The sequence below is a fragment of the Cibotium barometz genome, chromosome 27 (genome assembly GCF_041138505.1).
Source record: "Cibotium barometz isolate CiBa-2024 chromosome 27, ASM4113850v1, whole genome shotgun sequence".
Lineage (NCBI taxonomy): Eukaryota > Viridiplantae > Streptophyta > Polypodiopsida > Cyatheales > Cibotiaceae > Cibotium > Cibotium barometz.
Window position 1 is genome coordinate 16,486,942 of NC_141072.1, and position 19,241 is coordinate 16,506,182.

Sequence of the window (19,241 nt, forward strand, 5' to 3'; positions counted from 1 at the left end):
TAGTTGCTTGCTATGCATTCAAGATACATGTACAAGCTACAAAGTACAACTACGATCTTGTAATGCAATAGTTGCATTCTAGGCAAAAGGTTCCTAGGCAAAATTAGACAATAAGTTCCTAAATGGCACTAAGATCCCCTATGTATAGTGCATAGTTGTCAAGTTCCAAAACCTCCCCACTAGTTATCCTTCTAGAATCTTCCCGTGTCCCACCATTCTTTGGTCTTTGGGCGCCAAGAGTTCATCATCATTAACATAGTTTAATCCACTGAAGAATTTAACAAGATAATAAAAATAAATATCTTTTCCTAATGAGTGGCTAGAAAAAAAAATCAAGAAATTTTATTGTCTTGTGCAAACTTGATTGTTAGTCTTAATTAGTTTTTGTTTTCTTGGATAAGTATCAAGAATTGTGAGAGAGAGAGAGAGAGAGAGAGAGAGAGAAGAAGAAGAAGAAGAAGAAGAAGAAGAAGAAGAAGCAGAAGAGAAGAGAACTTTTAACATCATGGGAAACTATCCCAACAGACCAAATTGATCTATCCGACAAGATTTGAACTCGAGATTTGAGAGAGAGAGAGAGAGAGAGAGAGAGAGAGAGAGAGAGAGAGAGAGATACACAAACAAGTCAGAAAGAGAAAGAGGGGGGGCTTTCAAACAGAGAAAGGGTAGGGATTGAGATATTAGGATTAGTACATACGCCCAAAAACGTAGTGAGAACAGGAGCACTTTACACATCAATGATCACAGACGTCTTTTGACAAGGAATAAGTTTTGTCTCTACACTAGGTGTTGAAATCCTTGCCCCTATTATGGTCCCACTCGAATGCACTTTACACATCACAGACGTCTTTTCACAAGGATTTGAGAGCAACATGAAGAGGCTACATTAGTCGCCACTAGGTTGGACCCCTACAGTCCCACTCGAACGCTTGGCCAATACACCAATCACTTTCATTTGGTAGGACCCTATCACTAATGACCAAAAGTTCATTGTGGCATTCGTGTTCTTGACACATGGGCTTTCGGTCACTTACTCGCGTCATATACAACAGGTGGGTGGACTAGTTATACCAATGTGTGTTTTGTTGTTGGGTGAAAGCATGGCATGATGTCTTATACAGTCGTGCCTGTAAAAAAGGTTAACACCTTGTTTATCATTGAAAACCTTGCAAAGTATTGAATCTAAATGTACAAACTCGTGAGAATTTCTATTTTATCGTGAAAATTGTTGCCCCTTCTTGATTTTAGTTGTACGTAGGGCAAAACAATTCCTTGCTTTCACCACGTTGGTCAAGTCACCATGGCTGACCTATTTTTAGAAGAAAAAACTCACTCCCGAGTATTCCTATTTTATTATGCAAACGGCCAATATGGGTCATAATCAGAGTCTGAAGTCAGCTATTCAAACTCAGCAAGTTAGCATGTCGCAGGAGCAGCCCCTTCTTAATTTTAGTTGTAAATAGGGCAAAACAATTCCTTGCTTTCACCATGTTGGTTAAGTCACCATGGTTGGCCCTTTTTTTACAAGACAAACTCAGTATTCCCTGGCAACACTGTATTTATTACTTTTATTGTTGCAAAATTGCATTGGTAAAAAATGAGCAAATTTTTCATTCTTTATATTATTAGAGAGATATTGGACATGCAAATGGCAAGGAACAAGCCCTCATAGTTGGGACCAATTATAATTGATTTTTCTCTATCTCTATGTGACGCCACATGGTGCATTGTTCTATTGTTTTGTAAACCTTGCAAGCTAAGGATCTTAATGTGTGGACTCGTAATTACGTTTAACGTTCTCTAAAGATTGTTTATCACCTACGTGCATCACTCTTTCACACACTTGTGCAATCTAGCTTTCTTGAGATGGGTGCATGGCTAATAGTTTTCCTAGGTAAAGGTGTTGGAGGGTGTGTCCATATCACATTGGTCTAGCACCTCCACAAGGTTAGTGGACATTTTTTTTTCTTCAATAATGCTCCCTTCGCCCATGAACCTAGCACTCCTATTACCCACTAGTCAAATTTAAAGTCACTTCCTCTTCCAAGATTGATACTAACACTAACACTCTTGTTAAACAATTTGAGCTCTTAAACATTCACATCTTTTTTGAAGTAACATTTTGCATGTGTTGTGACCCTTCTATGTACGTTTATCAGAAGGAAGATTCAAGGTCAACCCATCCAATCTTGAGAGGGAGAGAATGAGTTACAAAAGTGAGGAAGTGGGAATGTGGGGGTTATATTATCCATTGGAGAAGGGATACACCCCTAGAAGGTGCACCGTCAAGATCTCCCAACATATCCAATGTATATTTTGAACACATGCTTCATGTGAATGGGATTTTGTAATTGAAAATAGAAAAAATGTACAAGTCATAGCCTTCCACTAAACTTTAGATGCTTTTACATTCATGCCACATTGCAATTATCTTTTATCCCCTTCACAATCACACCACATTGCAGTTGAATAATACCACTTTGCTCAAGATTTTGCATTGTGCATTTTTCTCCTTTTAACTTCTTACATTTTTCACATTCCTATTTTGGTATTTTATTGTATAGTATGAAATTTAGGAAATGTACTAAACATGCACACTTAAACACCCTCTTTATGTTCTGATGCGGGGTCCTCTCCACTTACAAAGTTGAAGGCACCATTTCTCTTTATCCTCTATTGGTATTTTGTTGCCTGCTAAAAATTTTAAGAAATGTATCAAAGAAATTCACTTACGCACCTTGTATACATTGTGATGTTGGTTGAGATCAAGGTGCTCCCCACTAGAAGGTTTAAGACACTCACTCTACCAATTAAGGTATACATTTTGGTAGTCCTCTTTTGGTCTTCTCCCAAGTGATGTGTTGAAATTGATAGGCCATATCTAGTAGTTATCTTTTTATTTTCTTCTTATTTTTCTCATGTGCTTTCTCTTATTGTTGCAACTCGCTATTATGACCACACCAAGACCTATCAAGCATACAATATACAAAGGGAAAGTGTGTTAGCCATGATCAAGTAACATAACTTCATTATGAAAACACAAAAGGTGGTCCAAGCAAAGTCTAAAATTCGCAAGGCCTGCCTAGGTGGATAGATATTTCACAGTGCTTCAAAAACACCACCTAATTTTCAAGACAAGCCAAAACCTACATCTAACATAGTTAAGAGTACTAGTAGCAACACTAAACTTAAGAAAGAGCCCATGAAGCCTTTATATTCTCTTTTAAATTTTGCAACAAAGGGACCCAATCATGTTTTTCACAAAAACTAGTTAACCCAAAAAGGAGGAGCAATGCTTAGGCCTGTAACACTTCAACTTGCTTAGAACATAAGTTGGCTTCGTAGCAAGCTAGCTCATTATCTGTGGATTGATAATGACCTGTGGTTATTAGTAGTTTGGGATTTTTCTTCATAGATGGTACAACCTACCCAAATGATTCATAAGTATGTAACCGCTTATGAAGGGTAATAGTAGGCAACAATGAAGAACTTTGTTGAAAGTGTAAAACCACTGATATGTTGCCACGTTGTGTGCATTGTACCACCGTATGTGCGCAGCCACTATAGCACATCTTCGTTGCAAGATGTTTAGAAAATTCTTGGAAGGACTCAAGAATATAACATCACAATCTGGATGTTCTTGGACCTATGACACAGTCCGCTTGAGAGTAGAGTTTTTGAGGACAAAAACCTTTCTTGAGGGAAAGGAGGGATATCCTCAAATATCATATAAACTCGAATAGTTGTGTGAGTTCAGACAACACTTGAAGGGATGTGTCTGGTAATAGCAACTAAGAGTTGTAAGCGATTGGATGTAACTCCAAACACCCGTAGTGGTGCAAGAATCTTTATCAAACATCTCCACATACTATATGGTCTGCCCGCAGATATAGTATAGCATAAGAGATAGGAAGTTTGATTGTTATATTTGAAGGAAAATTTTCAAAAATTACATTTACTCTGAGTTAGAGTGAGTTTAACCATCTGTAGATTGATGGTAGTTAGAAACTCAACAAGATTCTAGAGCATATGCTTGTGCATAGATATTAATCTAGGAGAGAAAGTATCTCTCAACTTTGGAACTAATCCTTGTGATTTATGACTAGATTGGCTCTAGTCTAGATCTCCTATGGCCATAGAGCTTTCCAAGGAGAGGATTTAACAAGTTGGTAATGCAGCAAGGTAGCATAGTCTACAAATATCTAGTAGCATAGTCTAAGAACTTGAGCTACTAGAGTGCCATCAAGTACATTAGCTTCGGTGCTAATGACATGCAAAACCAAGGCATGTAATTTGCCTTAAGATTTTGGTTGAAATACCAACTCACAGATCTAGTGAGTACTACATATTGTTGGAAAGCACTTGAAGAGTAAGAACTATAACTATAATCTTTACAAAAAATGGAGTTTATATCCTTGAGAAATGGCAAATTTACTTTTTCAAATTGATTCCCAAATTGTAGGATTCTTCCCACTTTATCTAATATTGAGTTCACATACAAATAAAGCCTCAAACATACATTTGCATATACACTCATAAATACACTCACATGCATACACATACATGCACACACACATACACAAGTGTGCACATGTGCGCATGTACACACACACAAATCCTCACATATACATTTGCATATACACTCACAAATACACTTGTGTGGGCGCGCGCACACACACACACACACATAAACCCTCACACTTACATTTGTGTAAACACACACAAATGCACACGTGCATACACATACTCATAAATGCACTTTCATACACACACTTATGGACACATGCATACACATACTTATAAATGCACATCACAAATGCACATGCATACTCAAATGCACTTGTATACACTCACAAATGCACACATAAACATAAACTAAGATGACACACATACACACCCACTGCATGCACTCTAACTACAATTCATATGGCTCACATACACACATACATATACATGGAAAATGAGAGAGAGAGAGAGAGAGAGAGAGAGAGAGAGAAGAATGATATATTAAGAGACATAGAGCGATATCCACCTCCCCAGATATATAGAGAGTTAGATAAAGAGAGGCAAATAGGCAGATAAGTAGAGACCCATCTGATCTCACGGTCGAATAGCCAAGTTAAAGAGCCGAGCTCTCTTGGTGGTCTTCTTCTTATCTCTCTTCATCTATGTACATAAATGCTATATAAGGGAAACATAAGCCCAAGGTCTTGCCATTAGTGCCATCATGCATAAATGCTATGCATATGGAACATTTGGAGAGCGTCCCACGACATGCTTATAGCTTGTGCATAAAGGCCATATGGCAAACCCTTGGGCTTACCATAAGCACTTTAAATGGGGATGCGCAAACCCAAGGGATTTCCATAAGGTCACCATGCATAAATGCTATGCATATGGGCCATCTAAAGAACGTAAACGCTCCCCAAACGGCCCACATGCTTGCAACTTGCACATAAAGGCCATATGGCAAGCTCTTAGGCTTACCATAAGCGCTCTAAATGGGGATGCACAAGGCCAAGGGCTTTCCATAAGGCCACCATGCATAAATGCTATGCATATGGGCTGTTTGGAGAGCATAAACACTCGCCAAACAATCCACATACTTGCGGCTTGCGATTTAAGGCCATATGGCAAGATCTTGGGCTTACCATAAGCACTCTAAATGGGGATGCAAGTGCCAAAGGGATCTGCATAAGCCATAAATGTATAGATGCTACACATATGGTTATGAGATGTTGCAAGTTGAGTTTGTAAGTATAATATTTTTGTTTTTGGATTTTTATGCTTTTCTTTGAGCCATTTTTGGATGCATGCTTAAAATTTCAACTATTTATTGCAAAAATCAGCAGTGTGTTAATCGATGGGAGGAGAGGTATGGCCATAACCATGGCCTTGAAGCTCTCCTAGAGCAACTCAAGACAAGGGAGGGAGTGAGCGTGATTTGGAAGTCTCTACCTTAAGGTGAGTAATCTAAGTACGTGGGCTTATGTCATGGATTGTATAAGTTGCAATCCTTTAATTATTGTACTATTATTATAGGTATGCAACAGCTAATGGAGCATTGTGATCTTGATTTTTGTCATTACTCACCTATATATGCGTTGATATAGTTTAGACTACGCATGACAAATATATTTTGTTTTGTATGTGATTTATGATAAGTATATGGTGTTTTATACATTGTTTATGGTGATAGATGGATGCATATGGTTTTATACATGGTTTATGGTTTTGTATATGGTTTGTGATAGATAGAAGTTGTTTTGTATGTGGTTTTGGGTAAAAATTGTTATGTACATTGTCAATCTATGCTTTGCATTATGGTTATGTCTTAACACTCATGTTGTCGTGGTTATGTCATGTTTATGCTTCAATGTATCAACTAGTATATATATAAACAATGTGGTTACCTTAAGATGGTATATTTCAAGTGGTTGCTTATTAAACTACAACGAATTTTCCCAAGTATGGATGTAATTTTCTTGCCGTAATCTATACCACCACTTGAAACCTAGACATCACAACCACTTAAATTATACCACCACTTAAAATCTAGAGATCAGATCCACTTAGATTATTCCACCACTTCAAACCAAGAGACCATGACCATAATTAGAGCCTTAAAATATATACCCACAATTAAAATCACATGATATCTAATTTCAAAATCAAGTGATGCCGAGTTTTTTAATCAAAATTGTAATCGTTTACAACTCTACGCTGGATTGAAAGACACAGAAAGTTCAACTAAGGGGCGTTGTGCCCTCACAGGTTCCGTCTTCAATGTTCTGAAATACTCTGCAATCTGTAAAAGCGATTTTTGCTCACGTGGTTCTTCGCAGGACATCCACGTTCAGACTTTTAGCTCGATCATATCCATTATTGTTCTGTCATCAATGATGCCTCCCATCCACAGCTCTTGAACTTTTTTCCAAAATTCATATAAGACCGAAAACATATATCCTAAAGCATAGACGTCGCTCACTTTAGTATAAGCATCTGCCAAAAATGGGTCATATAACTCGGGAGCTTGCCAGGGTCGCTTATTGCGCTCTCTGTCAGCATATGCTTGTGCTGCCGCGACGTGTTCAGGATTTTTATCCGCTTGATATACATAATTAAGCGAAATTCGCTTATTGGGCGATCTGAGCATTAAACCCCAATCAATAATACCCACTCGAGCCTTCACATCTTTCATGAAGTCGAGCACAACATTGAAGGGGTGTAGGTCTGTATGAAGAATCCCCGCCATATGCGCAGCTACCATGCCATCTACCAAGGCATGCATGATATGAGGCATGTTGGTGGCTACTGCCTTGACTCTAGCCAACTCCATCTGGCTCATTCTTTGGTCAGCAGGTGGAGGGATCTTCTTCCCCTGGTCAAGGCGCTAGATAGCTTTGGTGAAATTACTGTATCGCATGGGGATCTTCAAAAGTAAATCTCCTAAGGAGCCGCCATTAAAGAAAGGAAAGATTGTGATCCATGGCTACTCCTTGGTGAATGCAATACATCTGACAATGGTGGGGTGCAAGACCTGCATTCCTTGCTCTGTTTGAAAGCTGTCAAACTTTCTTGAGCCATCTCCCTTGTATAACTTTCCGCAATATGTGATGTGCTCTGGGAGAAAAGAGATGCCCCTTATCTTGTACTCCTTCACTGTTCCAAATGCTCCTGAACCTATGCTTGCACCTTCCACCAATGCTTCATGTGGAATACCAATAACATGTGTGCACATGGCATTATATATTGTGCGCATGATTGCACCTGTTCCTGAAGTGTCTGGCGCTCCCGACGACTCTGCACAGCAGCGGCAGCTTGGGTTAGACGCACCCTCTTTGGAAGTGACTCCGCATCCAGCTGCTTCATGCGCTTGCTCTTTGCCCTTTGCTCTTCCCAAAGCTTGTCCATATTTGCAACTTACGCACATCGGCTGAGGAGGGCACTGACTCTTTCAAATCTTCATAAGCTATGCGCATATTGCCGAGAATTGTGCGAATTCTTTGCATATAATCAAAATCTGCTAGTTTTGATCTCTCTAATAAAAAATTCATGCCTTGCGTGCGCAGACGACGCTGGTCATTTTCCCATATTTGCAGGCTAAAGTCACGCATCAGAATATCAGACTCGCTGATGTTTCTGATTCCTTCCTCTGTTTTCTATGATATTGCGATGATTGCCTCGGAGCGCATGGCGCGCAGAATGATCTTTTTTTCGTCGTTAGACATGATTTCTACAAAACAACGAATATACTACATCTATTGAGACGAAACACCGAAAAAGCATTTAAGAGATGAAAGATCGAGTAAAAACATCACATTGCTAACTACTTAAAGTAAAATATCACATTAATAAAGATGAGACAACTATTGAGAAAGAGAAGAGAGAGAGAGAGAGACGGCGTTTTTAAAGAGAAGACCACGTTTTCGACCAAGTATCGTATGAAGTTGCAAACAACGTAACTTTAGAACTTAAAAGATACGGTTTTTTTGAGAGAGTGAGACATAGAGGTAAGCCTCTCTCATTGTAACATTGTGATGCAATATGCAATAGAAGAGTATTGTTAAGTGTGCATCTCTCTCTCTCCTCTCTCTAGTTATGGAGTTTTTAGTGTGGTACAATCCACCTTAATCACTATGCTTAATCATTGTATGCACCATGTTTAATCCCACTTTAGATTTCTTAACAATTATGACCCATGGAGAGCGGCTGGAAGAGAAAGAGAGCGAGTGGGAGAGAGGGTAATAGAGAGAGAGAGAGAGAGAGAGAGAGAGAGAGAGAGAGTGGGAGAGAGGATAATACGCACACAGAGAGAGCGAGAGAGAGAGGGACTATAGTTGCGTTACCGACTAAGTATCGCATAAGTCACGTACAACGCAAATATACAACTTATATTTTTAGAGAGAGTATTTTGGATTCATCTATAAGTTGTAAAGGATACACACAGAGAGAGAGAGAGAGAGAGAGAGAGAGACTATCCTTTCGTTCGTGACTCATGAAATACAATAGCCGCGTTACCGACTAAGTATCGCATAAGTCACAAACAACGTAAATATACAACTTCGGATTTTAGAGAGAGAGAGAGAGAGAGAGAGAGTATTTTGGATTGTTTTATAAGTTGCAAAGGTTACAGAGAGAAAGAGTGTGAGAGAGGGACAAAGAGTGAGAGAGAGAGAGAGAGAGAGAGAGAGAGAGAGAGAGAGAGAGACTATCTTTTAGTTCGTGACTCATGAAATACTATAGCCGCGTTACCGACTAAGTATCGCGTAAGTCACGTACAGAGAGAGTGAAAGTGAGAGAGAGAGAGATATACAGAGAGAAAGTGACTATACTCTAGTAATGTGACTCGTGAAATACTATGGCCGCGTTACTGACCAAGTATTGCATGAATCATAAGTTGAAAGACAGGCCGCGTTACCGGCAAAACAAAAATAATTATGACATTTTTGGCCGCATTACCGACCACATGCCACCTTGAAACCGGCCTCTGATAGAAAACCAGAGTGCGGTAGACTAGTAGTCACCCGTCCACTTGTAGTCTAGATGATAAAACAAAACAGATTGGAGCTAGAGTGCCCAAATCTGAAAACACAGCGACACCTGTTGGCCCCAAAGCTTGGCGCCCCTTGCGGTATTTCTTTTTTCAATTATAATAATATGAATGGCTGAGTACAACAAAAATCAGCCAAGAGTTTACACCTGTATGTTCAATCTGACGGCCCACAAATCCTTCTCAGCACAGAGGATCTATGCACACAGATCTGTGTTCCACAATAACACACTGTGCCTCCCTCTGATCAGCCAAGACCACTAAGCAGGGCAGCCATGAGCATACATCTGGCATAACTCAAGTGCATGATACATCATCTCAGCTCATACATACATGTGCTGTCCAAACTCTGTCTCAACCCTTGTCAATCTACCATACCCCTCCTCTCACAAGGGGCCAGATAACTCATATCTGCAACAGACATCAAGCAGTAGAAAGAGAGATAGATGAACATAAACAGAGCTTACCAAATTCAGCTCGTGAAACAGCACTCGAGGAAGCAACGGTACCAAACTGTACTTGCAGGCACTTGTTTCCACAACCCTGCTTCACACATGTGCTCGTACTTGCCAGTACCCTCCTCCTGGTGTTCACTCTTATGCTGTCTTTGAAAGTACAGATCTGAAAAACAGCACTGTACTTGATTGTACTTGACTATACCGGCCTGTCCTTGACGGTACGGGCTGTTTCTGCAGAGAACCAGAAGTAGCCGCCTGCTGGATTTTGCTACTGGTTGCCTGCGCCGTCTGCTACAGTACTGTCCAGCACCTGTACTTGCCCTAGAACTGGCCGTACAGTGTACCTGCAGAAAGTACAGAGCTGTACTTGCAGTCGTACAGCACTGTACAGCCTGGATTCAACAGTTGCAGGCGCCTGTCTCAGTCCCTCAGCCCTGCGCTTCTCTGTCCACAGTAGTACCTGCAGTCGTACAGGGTTGTACGGCTGTTGTACGGCCTTCTTCAACACACAGCTCACAGAAAAATAGCAGCTACAACACAGATACAGCAGCCGCCTCCTTCTTCCCTGTGCTTTTCCACGCTTGTGTGTCCCTTTTGCTCCACGACTCCCCAAAAGGGAAGAGAGAGAGAGGAGAGGAGAGAGAAAACACTCCAAAAGTGGCCCTCCTCCCCAAAATAATCCCTAGGGTCCCAAACTTTAATAAGTCCCTAGGGCCACTAAGGCCTAGGGGCAAACTTTAATAAACATTAAAGTTTAATGTTTCTAGTTCCCCCCCTTCACACCTAGGGATGTCCACACTTCTTAAACTCTGTCCGGGCACCCCCCATGTGAATCATAAAATATTCTGACTCTGCAACCACCATGCCCACACTTGTACTGTTCCATTTTCACAGGGCCATGACATACCCCCCTCTTGAAAGATGGCAAGCGTCCTCGATTGCATTCTGGTGATGCATCAAAATATCCAAAGTGAAATATACAATATGGCAAGATCAGCGTCCCAATCTCTCTAAGCCATACACATGTATCAACATTCACTGCAAACCAATGGCATAGTAATAGTCCAAGTTGTATACCACTGTGAACCATACATATCCACAAAAATCTCATGTGACTAGTACACATATATCATAGAAGTCCCATAAACAGATGTACTGTCAGCCTCAGAACCTTTGGGTGAGATAATAACTACACCAAGCGACCTCTAGATGTCATCTGAGCATGTCTGTATCAAGGGAGTGGAGGTGCTACCCCCCTCTTGAGCATCAGGTAATGCTCCAGACCCATGCTCTGCTGAACCTGAATGAGCCACAATAAGAGTCGGCTCTAACTCGAAGGCATCGAGATAAAGCTGCAAAACCTGAGGTGAATCTGTTAAGTCACCTTCCTCCATCCACTTCGCATCCATCGGTGAGTAGTTCTTGAACTTCACAAGATAGCGACGGGAAACTTTACCTCGTACCTTCCTTTCTTTATGTGCTAGTATCTGCTCTGGAATCAGAACCTCATCAAGTTCCTCAACTTCCGGCTGAGCCTCATCTGATACATCCTCAGGCACATCCCCACGGAAAGGTCTAAGAAGACTCACGTGAAAAGCATTGTGAATCCTCCAGTGATCTGGTAACTTCAATCGATAGGTTACCTCACCAATCTTTTCCAAAACCTGAAAAGGCCCATAATAACGCATGCTCAACTTAGGGAATAAGCGCTCTTTACCCTTCATCTTCTTGAGTCTAGCCTTTTCAAAGCGCAAAAGAACCCAATCACCCAATGCAAACTGTAAATCACGTCTGTGATGGTCTGCGGCTTTCTTTTGCTTCTGCTGAGTTTTCTGGAGGGCCAACTTAACTCTCCGATAAGCTTCATCCAAGCTCTCCATATACTGATCAGCCTCAAAGATCTTATCCTTTGTATGCAAAATGGATGGTACCTTCTTCCCTCCTTCTACAATCTCAAAAGGCGCCTTGCCTGTCGAGCTATGTACAGTGTTGTTATATGCAAACTCCACCAAAGGAAGATACTTTTCCCATTGTTGCTTGTGCTCTGACACATAACACTTGAGAAGATCCAACACTGTAGAGTTAGCCTCTTCTGACTGACCATCTGTCTGTGGATGAAATGACGATGAAAACTTGAGAGTTGTACCCATGTTGTCAAACAACCCTCTCCAAAACAAACTCGTCATCCGTGGATCACGGTCACTAATGATAGACGTAGGCAAGCCATGATACTTGAAGATGTTCGCCATGAACAACTTCACCATATGATCCACTTTAATTGTCTTCCGCACGGGAATGAAATGAGCCTGCTTACTGAACCTGCATATGATAGTCCACATGCCATCATTTCCTGTTTGTGTTCGTGGAAGATCAAATACAAAATCCATGGCAATGCTCTCCCAAGGTCTATCCGGAATAGGTAAAGGCTGTAATAACCCTGGTGTCTTCTGACGGTCAAACTTTACCTTCTGACATACGATGCATTGCCTCACAAAGGCATCAACATCTCTTCTCAAGGTTGTGGCCAATAAAAGAAAGTCTCCACTGCTTTGACCGTGGCGTCAATACCTCTATGACCTGCATACGGTGGAGCATGACTTTCAATCATAACCTTGAGTCGCAATGGCCTGGTAACACACAGTCTGCATGCATCAATAAAAACCCATCTCTGAGAGTGTAGTGCTCATGCCGCTGACCCTCAGACATCTGATCATACAACCTTTCAAAGTCCTCATCATGGGCATATTGCTCTTTCATTTCATCAAGCTCATGATGATAAGTAAGTGAAACTGCAGAGACCTATGGCTTGCGTGACAAAGCATCTGCCACTACATTCTTTTTGCCTTCCACATGCACAATCTGGAAGTGAAACATTGACAAAAAGTTTGCCCAACGCATATGCTTCTCTGAAAGCTTAGTCTGCGTGAGGAAATAACGCAAGGTCTGATGATCTGTCTGTACAGTAAAATCAGCCCCAAGCAAATAGTGTTTCCATGTAGAAAGAGCGTGAATTACAGCCAACATCTCTTTCTCATACACCTGTAAATGCTTCTCAGCATCTTGCAATACTCTACTCTCATAGGCTATCACATGTTCCTCTTGCATGAGAACTGCACCAATGCTACTTCCACATGCATCACACTGTACAACAAAAGCCTTTCGGAGGTCCGGTAACACCAATACTGGGTCCGAAGTAAGCTTTTCTTTGAGCTTTTTGAATGCTGTAATTTCCCGATCAGCCCATCTAAACGGAGTTGCTTTCTTCGTCAAAGCATGAAGAGGCGAAGCAATTTCAGCAAAGTGCCGTATGTAACGCCTGTAATAGGAACACAATCCTAGAAAGCTGCGTACATCATGCACGGTCCTCAAAGCTGGCCAATTAAGTATTTTGCTTCTACCTTGGCTGGATCCATACGGACTCCATGACCAGACACAATATGCCCCAAGAAATGTATCTCCTGCAAAAAGAACTCACTCTTCTTGCCATTAACCACCAATCTATGGTTTCTGAGTTCTGCAAACACAATGGCCAAATGCCTTCTATGCTCTTCCTCAGTTCGTGAATGCACAATCATATCATCAAAGAATGTGCCCACAAACTCTCTATGAGGCCTGAAAATCCTGTCCATCATTCTGTTAAATGTGGCAGGCGCATTTGTCAAACCAAAGGGCATAACCAAGAACTCATACAACCCAAACGTGGTTCGGAATGCTGTCTTATGCACATCCTCGAGTCTAATGCGTATCTGATGATACCCGCTTTTCAAGTCAATTCGACTGAAAACTGTGGAGCCCTGTAAGCGGTCCAAGATGTCATCGATCCTCGGTATGGGGAATCGATTCTTGATGGTATTCTTGTTCAGCGCCCTGTAATCAATACACATGCGCCAAGAACCATCCTTCTTCTGCACTAAGAGCACAGGTGAGCAAAAGGGTGATGAACTAGGCGGTATCAACCCTTTATTCAAAAGCTCCTGCACCTGACTCATAATCTCTTCCTGTTGGGCTGCACTAACACGGTACGGCGGTCTATTCGGTGGAATACTACCAGGAATCAGATCTATGGCATGATCTTCTGGCCTCTCAGGAGGTAATTCTCCTGGCAATGACTCGGAAAAACAGTCTTGAAACCCACTTAAGAAATCAGTCCTATCCTTATCTAACATAGACAAATTAGACTTAGACTCATCATCCTGTGCATCCTTTACATAAATCAAGTACGCGGAAAGATGCTTTTTCATTACTGATGAAATCGCCGAAGCGGATACAATAGGAACAGATTCCCCTTTGAGTTTTACATCCAATACATGCTTTTTCCTTCTATGAGTCAGAGTAATTTTCCTATTGTAAGTATCCACCACCGCATGTACCCTGTGGCACCATGGCATCCCCAACAAAACATCACAGCCATCCAAAGGCATGATGAAGAACTCTTCGCTGTCCACATAACCCTGCAAATGAAGCCGAAGCTTTCCAATAATAGGAGTAACGGGTTCTGCATACCCTAGACAAGCCATATTTGCCTCATGTAACGGCCCCATCTCCTCTACGCGAATCCCCAATCGGCCAGCCAAATCTGGTGAAATGAAGTTGGCTCTAGCACCTGTGTCAAAGAAGATCAAAGCATTCTGATCTCTCACTTTGCCACATGCCCTGCACAACTCTGTAGCTTCACCACCTAGCTGCTCCCCCACAAGATCAGGAACTAAGCGTGCAGAAGGCTTTGGTTTCTTTGGCTTGGGCTCTCCTTTATTGTCAGGGTCCTTTTGGGACTTTCTTTTGGGACAATTGAATGACATATGCCCCTCTTCAGTACAGTAAAAACACTTTTGAGCATCTCTCAAAGCCTGTCTTTCCTCAGAAGTCCTCTTGGGCATTGGCAACTTCTTATACTTTGTCTCTGAAGACCCTTTAGCATCACGAGAAGCATGCCCAAATTTTTCAGCTTTCTTGCTCAATTTCTTACTGCCTTTAAATCCAGATGAACCACCTGTGAGTAACGCATTAGCTGTCATAGCATTTTCAATCATCTGTGACATGTTCGTTACTCTTGTCTTTATACAATAATCTCGTACCTCCTTGGGCAGCCCACAACAATACTTCTCTACCTGCTCACATAATGTCACGGCACGATAAGAAGTCACTGGGAGTAGAGCTTCCCAAAACTTCTTGTTATAATCCTCCAAACTATCACACTTTGAAGCATCCAATTTGTGCCATGCGGTCATAACATCCACCTCAAATGTAGATGTGAGCCATACGGAAGAGAAAACCTGTTTGAACTGGACCCATGTAGTGGGTGCTATGCCCTGCAAAAGAAGAGTAGACCACCACTGCAAAGCATTGCCCTTGAGAAAAGTGGCAGCTTTCCTCACCTTAGAAGACTCTGTGTAATTCCCACCAGAAAAAGCAGCATCAAACTGCTGTAAAAAGGTAAGTGCCTTCAATTTATCCTTGGCCCCACTGAAAGTGTCAAACTTCACTGCAGCTCCCCCTTCCTTGTAATCCTTCGCCTTTCCCATAGGCGTTAGATTATCATATGGAAGTGGTTTCGTAAGATTGCTGCCCCCAACATTCATACCCATCATTGGGTCAACATTTCCCATTCCCATGCCAGGCATACCATACATTCCAGCCATGTTTCCAAACATTCCGTTATGCATACCTGGCTGCATACCACCAAACATATTGCCTTGCATCCCAGGTTGCATGCCTGCAAACACATTTCCTTGCATACCGGACTGCATACCACCATACATATTCCCCTGCATGCCAGGCTAAAAATTGGCTCCAAAAGGCCCATACATACCCATGCCTCCCTAAGGGTAACCCCCAGTCATGGATTGGAACACCGAGCCACCACCAAAATAACCTGGATGCATGTTCTGCTGAGGAATAGGTGGCTGTCCATAGAAGGAACTCTGTGGGTTAGCACCAAAAGCATGCTGCATGTTCGAAAACTGTGCAGGAGATGGATCCTGTGGAGTGGTACCACTATGACCCTGAGGAAGATTCTTTGAACGAACCTTCTTCTTCTTTTTCTTGGGCTCTGTGCGGGGCTCTATGCGAGATCTCATAAATTCAGCAAATCTCTCACTCTGAGTGAGCTGCATAAAAGTATCCATAACACTAGCCAAGCGATCTTTGAACCGAGCGTCTTCATCCTCTATACCATGCACATCTTCTGGCTGTGTTACATCCTCATAAGGCTCAACATCTGCAGCCTGTTCTCCTGCAAAAATATCCTCAGATACATCTCTCTCAAGAGAAGTCTCTTGCTCTTCTTCTTCATGATAGAAGTACTCATCCTCTGTATCAGACATGTTTGCTGAATTTTCAGCGATGGCTTTCTTCAAAGCAACCACGAGCTCACCCCCTTCAGAAAGTTGATGATTGGTCCCGGCAACCTTGAAACCGGCCTCTGATAGAAAACCAGAGTGCGGTAGACTAGTAGTCCCCATCCACTTGTAGTCTAGATGATAAAACAAAACAGATTGGAGCTAGAGTGTCCAAATCTGAAAACACAGCGACACCTGTTGGCCCCAAAGCTTGGCGCCCCTTGCGGTATTTCTTTTTTCAATTATAATAATATGAATGGCTGAGTACAACAAAAATCAGCCAAGAGTTTACACCTATATGTTCAATCTGACGGCCTAGAAATCCTTCTCAGCACAGAGGATCTATGCACACAGATCTGTGTTCCACAATAACACACTGTGCCTCCCTCTGATCAGCCAAGACCACTAAGCAGGGCAGCCATGAGCATACATCTGGCATAACTCAAGTGCATGATACATCATCTCAGCTCATACATACATGTGCTGTCCAAACTCTGTCTCAACCCTTGTCAATCTGCCATACCCCTCCTCTCACAAGGGGCCAGATAACTCATATCTACAACAGACATCAAGCAGTAGAAAGAGAGATAGATGAACATAAACAGAGCTTACCAAATTCAGCTCGTGAAACAGCACTAGAGGAAGCAACGGTACCAAACTGTACTTGCAGGCACTTGTTTCCACAACCCTGCTTCACACATGTGCTCGTACTTGCCAGTACCCTCCTCTTGGTGTTCACTCTTATGCTGTCTTTGAAAGTACAGATTTGAAAAATAGCACTATACTTGATTGTACTTGACTGTACCTGCCTGTACTTGACGATACGGGCTGTTTCTGCAGAGAACCAGAAGTAGCCGCCTGCTGGATTTTGCTACTGGTTGCCTGCGCCGTCTGCTACAATACTGTCCAGCACCTGTACTTGCCCTAGAACTGGCCGTATAGTGTACCTACAGAAAGTACAGAGCTGTACTTGCAGTCGTACAGCACTGTACAGCCTGAATTCAACAGTTGTTGCAGGCGCCTGTCTCAGTCCCTCAGCCCTGCGCTTCTCTGTCCATAGCAGTACCTGCAGTCGTACAGGGTTGTACGGCTGTTGTACGGCCTTCTTCAACACACAGCTCACAGAAAAACAACAGCTACAGCACAGATACAGCAGCCGCCTCCTTCTTCCCTGTGCTTTTCCACGCTTGTGTGTCCCTTTTGCTCCACGACTCCCCAAAAGGGAAGAGAGAGAGAGAGAGAGAGGAGAGAGAAAACACTCCAAAAGTGGCCCTCCTCCCCAAAATAATCCCTAGGGCCCCAAACTTTAATAAGTCCCTAGGGCCACTAAGGCCTAGGGGCAAACTTTAATAAACATTAAAGTTTAATGTTTCTAGTTCCCCCCCTTCACACCTAGGGATGTCCACACATCTTAAACTCTGTCCGGGCACCCCCCATGTGAATCATAAAATATTCTGACTCTGCAACCACCATGCCCACACTTGTACTGTTCCATTTTCACAGGGCCATGACACCACAATATGCATACAAGAAAACAAAATGCACTAGCGAACGACACCATTCTGCTGCGTTACCAACAGGTGCCGCCCGAATCTAGGGTAAAGGATATTATTGAGTACGGACATAATCTTACCGCGTTACCGATTATATGCCCGCACTTGAGATAAGGGAAAGGGAAGGTGACATCGCCACAACGATACACACGCTTGCCGCGTTACCGACGGAGTACCGTTATGACGTGCCATACTTATCATAGGACACATACCATCGCGTTACCGACTAAGTGCCCCATGATAAGCACCATTCAGAGGAATGGCCTTACACACACACCCCCCTTGCTCGTGCAGCGGGCTACTCACATCTTGTCGCGCACTGCGACTGTGAGCAGCTGCTCGCACGAGCACACACATAAGCACTCACACTTAGGAATATTACCTGCTAGAAGGACGGTCGGAGGTTGCACAAGCTGGAGGGCAGGAGGCTGAGTGCTAGAGGGCAGGAGGCTGAAGCTGAGCTCAGAAAAATACTTCCCCAAAGGGCCTCCTGGGGGCTCATATATATAGAAATATGTAGCCCGCCGGGCTTTGTGACGACCCCGAAGCCCGCCGGGAAAACAAAAAAAGCCCGGCGGGAAATTAGGCGGTTACCAGGTCACTGCTGACCTGCTTTTTTGTGAACATGAAATCATGTGAACATGTGAATAACATGTTCACAAGTGTTATTAACACAAAAAATCTTGTGATCACGTGAATATAAAATCCCTGGCTGCAAAATGTAAATGTTGCACCCTCATGTTTATGGAACTGATAATATCTAAAGAAAGCCGCCAGAGAGTCCTTGCAGAGGGCTGATCTACACTCACTACAGCCAAGGATTCATCCATACACTTTTTAGTGGTTGACCTCTCCTCAACATGGCTATGCCCATTGTTTGCTTCAACTTGGCCATTGTCAATAGGTGTTTGAACCTGAGCTTGCATGAATGTATGCTCAGCAAAAGGTCCATAGCAACAAGGGAAGGAAGTTGGAGGGGAAGCTAGATGAAGAGAGCCTTAAGCCATGGACGCATACAAGCTGAGAGGAAAGGTTGAGCTGTGATAGACTACATCTTTTGGTGGCCAAGGAGAGACAGAGAGAGAGGGGGGGGGGGGGGGAATTGTGATAGGGAGGGAATTCGCTGTGATCGACTACATCTTTTGGCCAAGGAGAGACAGAGAGAGAGAGGGGGGGGGGAATTGTGATAGGGAGGGAATTCGTTGGCAGCATGGAGCGGTTGGCTATGAGCGGGCATCCTAATTCTAGCTCTAGCATTAAAGGAAAAAATCATGCAAGAGTTTAATATGTCCAAAAATAGGAATTTAAACTATCCAGCTGTCACCTTATCAGTACTAAT

The 19,241-nt window shown here is 42.6% G+C and overlaps 1 protein-coding gene across 1 annotated transcript in view; it reads right to left on the reverse strand.

Annotated features, from left to right (window-relative positions):
- Window positions 1–2,418: 2,418 nt before the first annotated feature.
- The window catches only part of LOC147623101 (uncharacterized), a 52,291-nt gene continuing 35,468 nt past the window's right edge, over window positions 2,419–19,241 (reverse strand). The window contains exon 2 of the transcript XR_015269327.1: window positions 2,419–2,967. The gene's annotated coding sequence lies outside the window, so the exon portion shown is untranslated. The remainder of the gene's footprint in view (window positions 2,968–19,241) is intronic.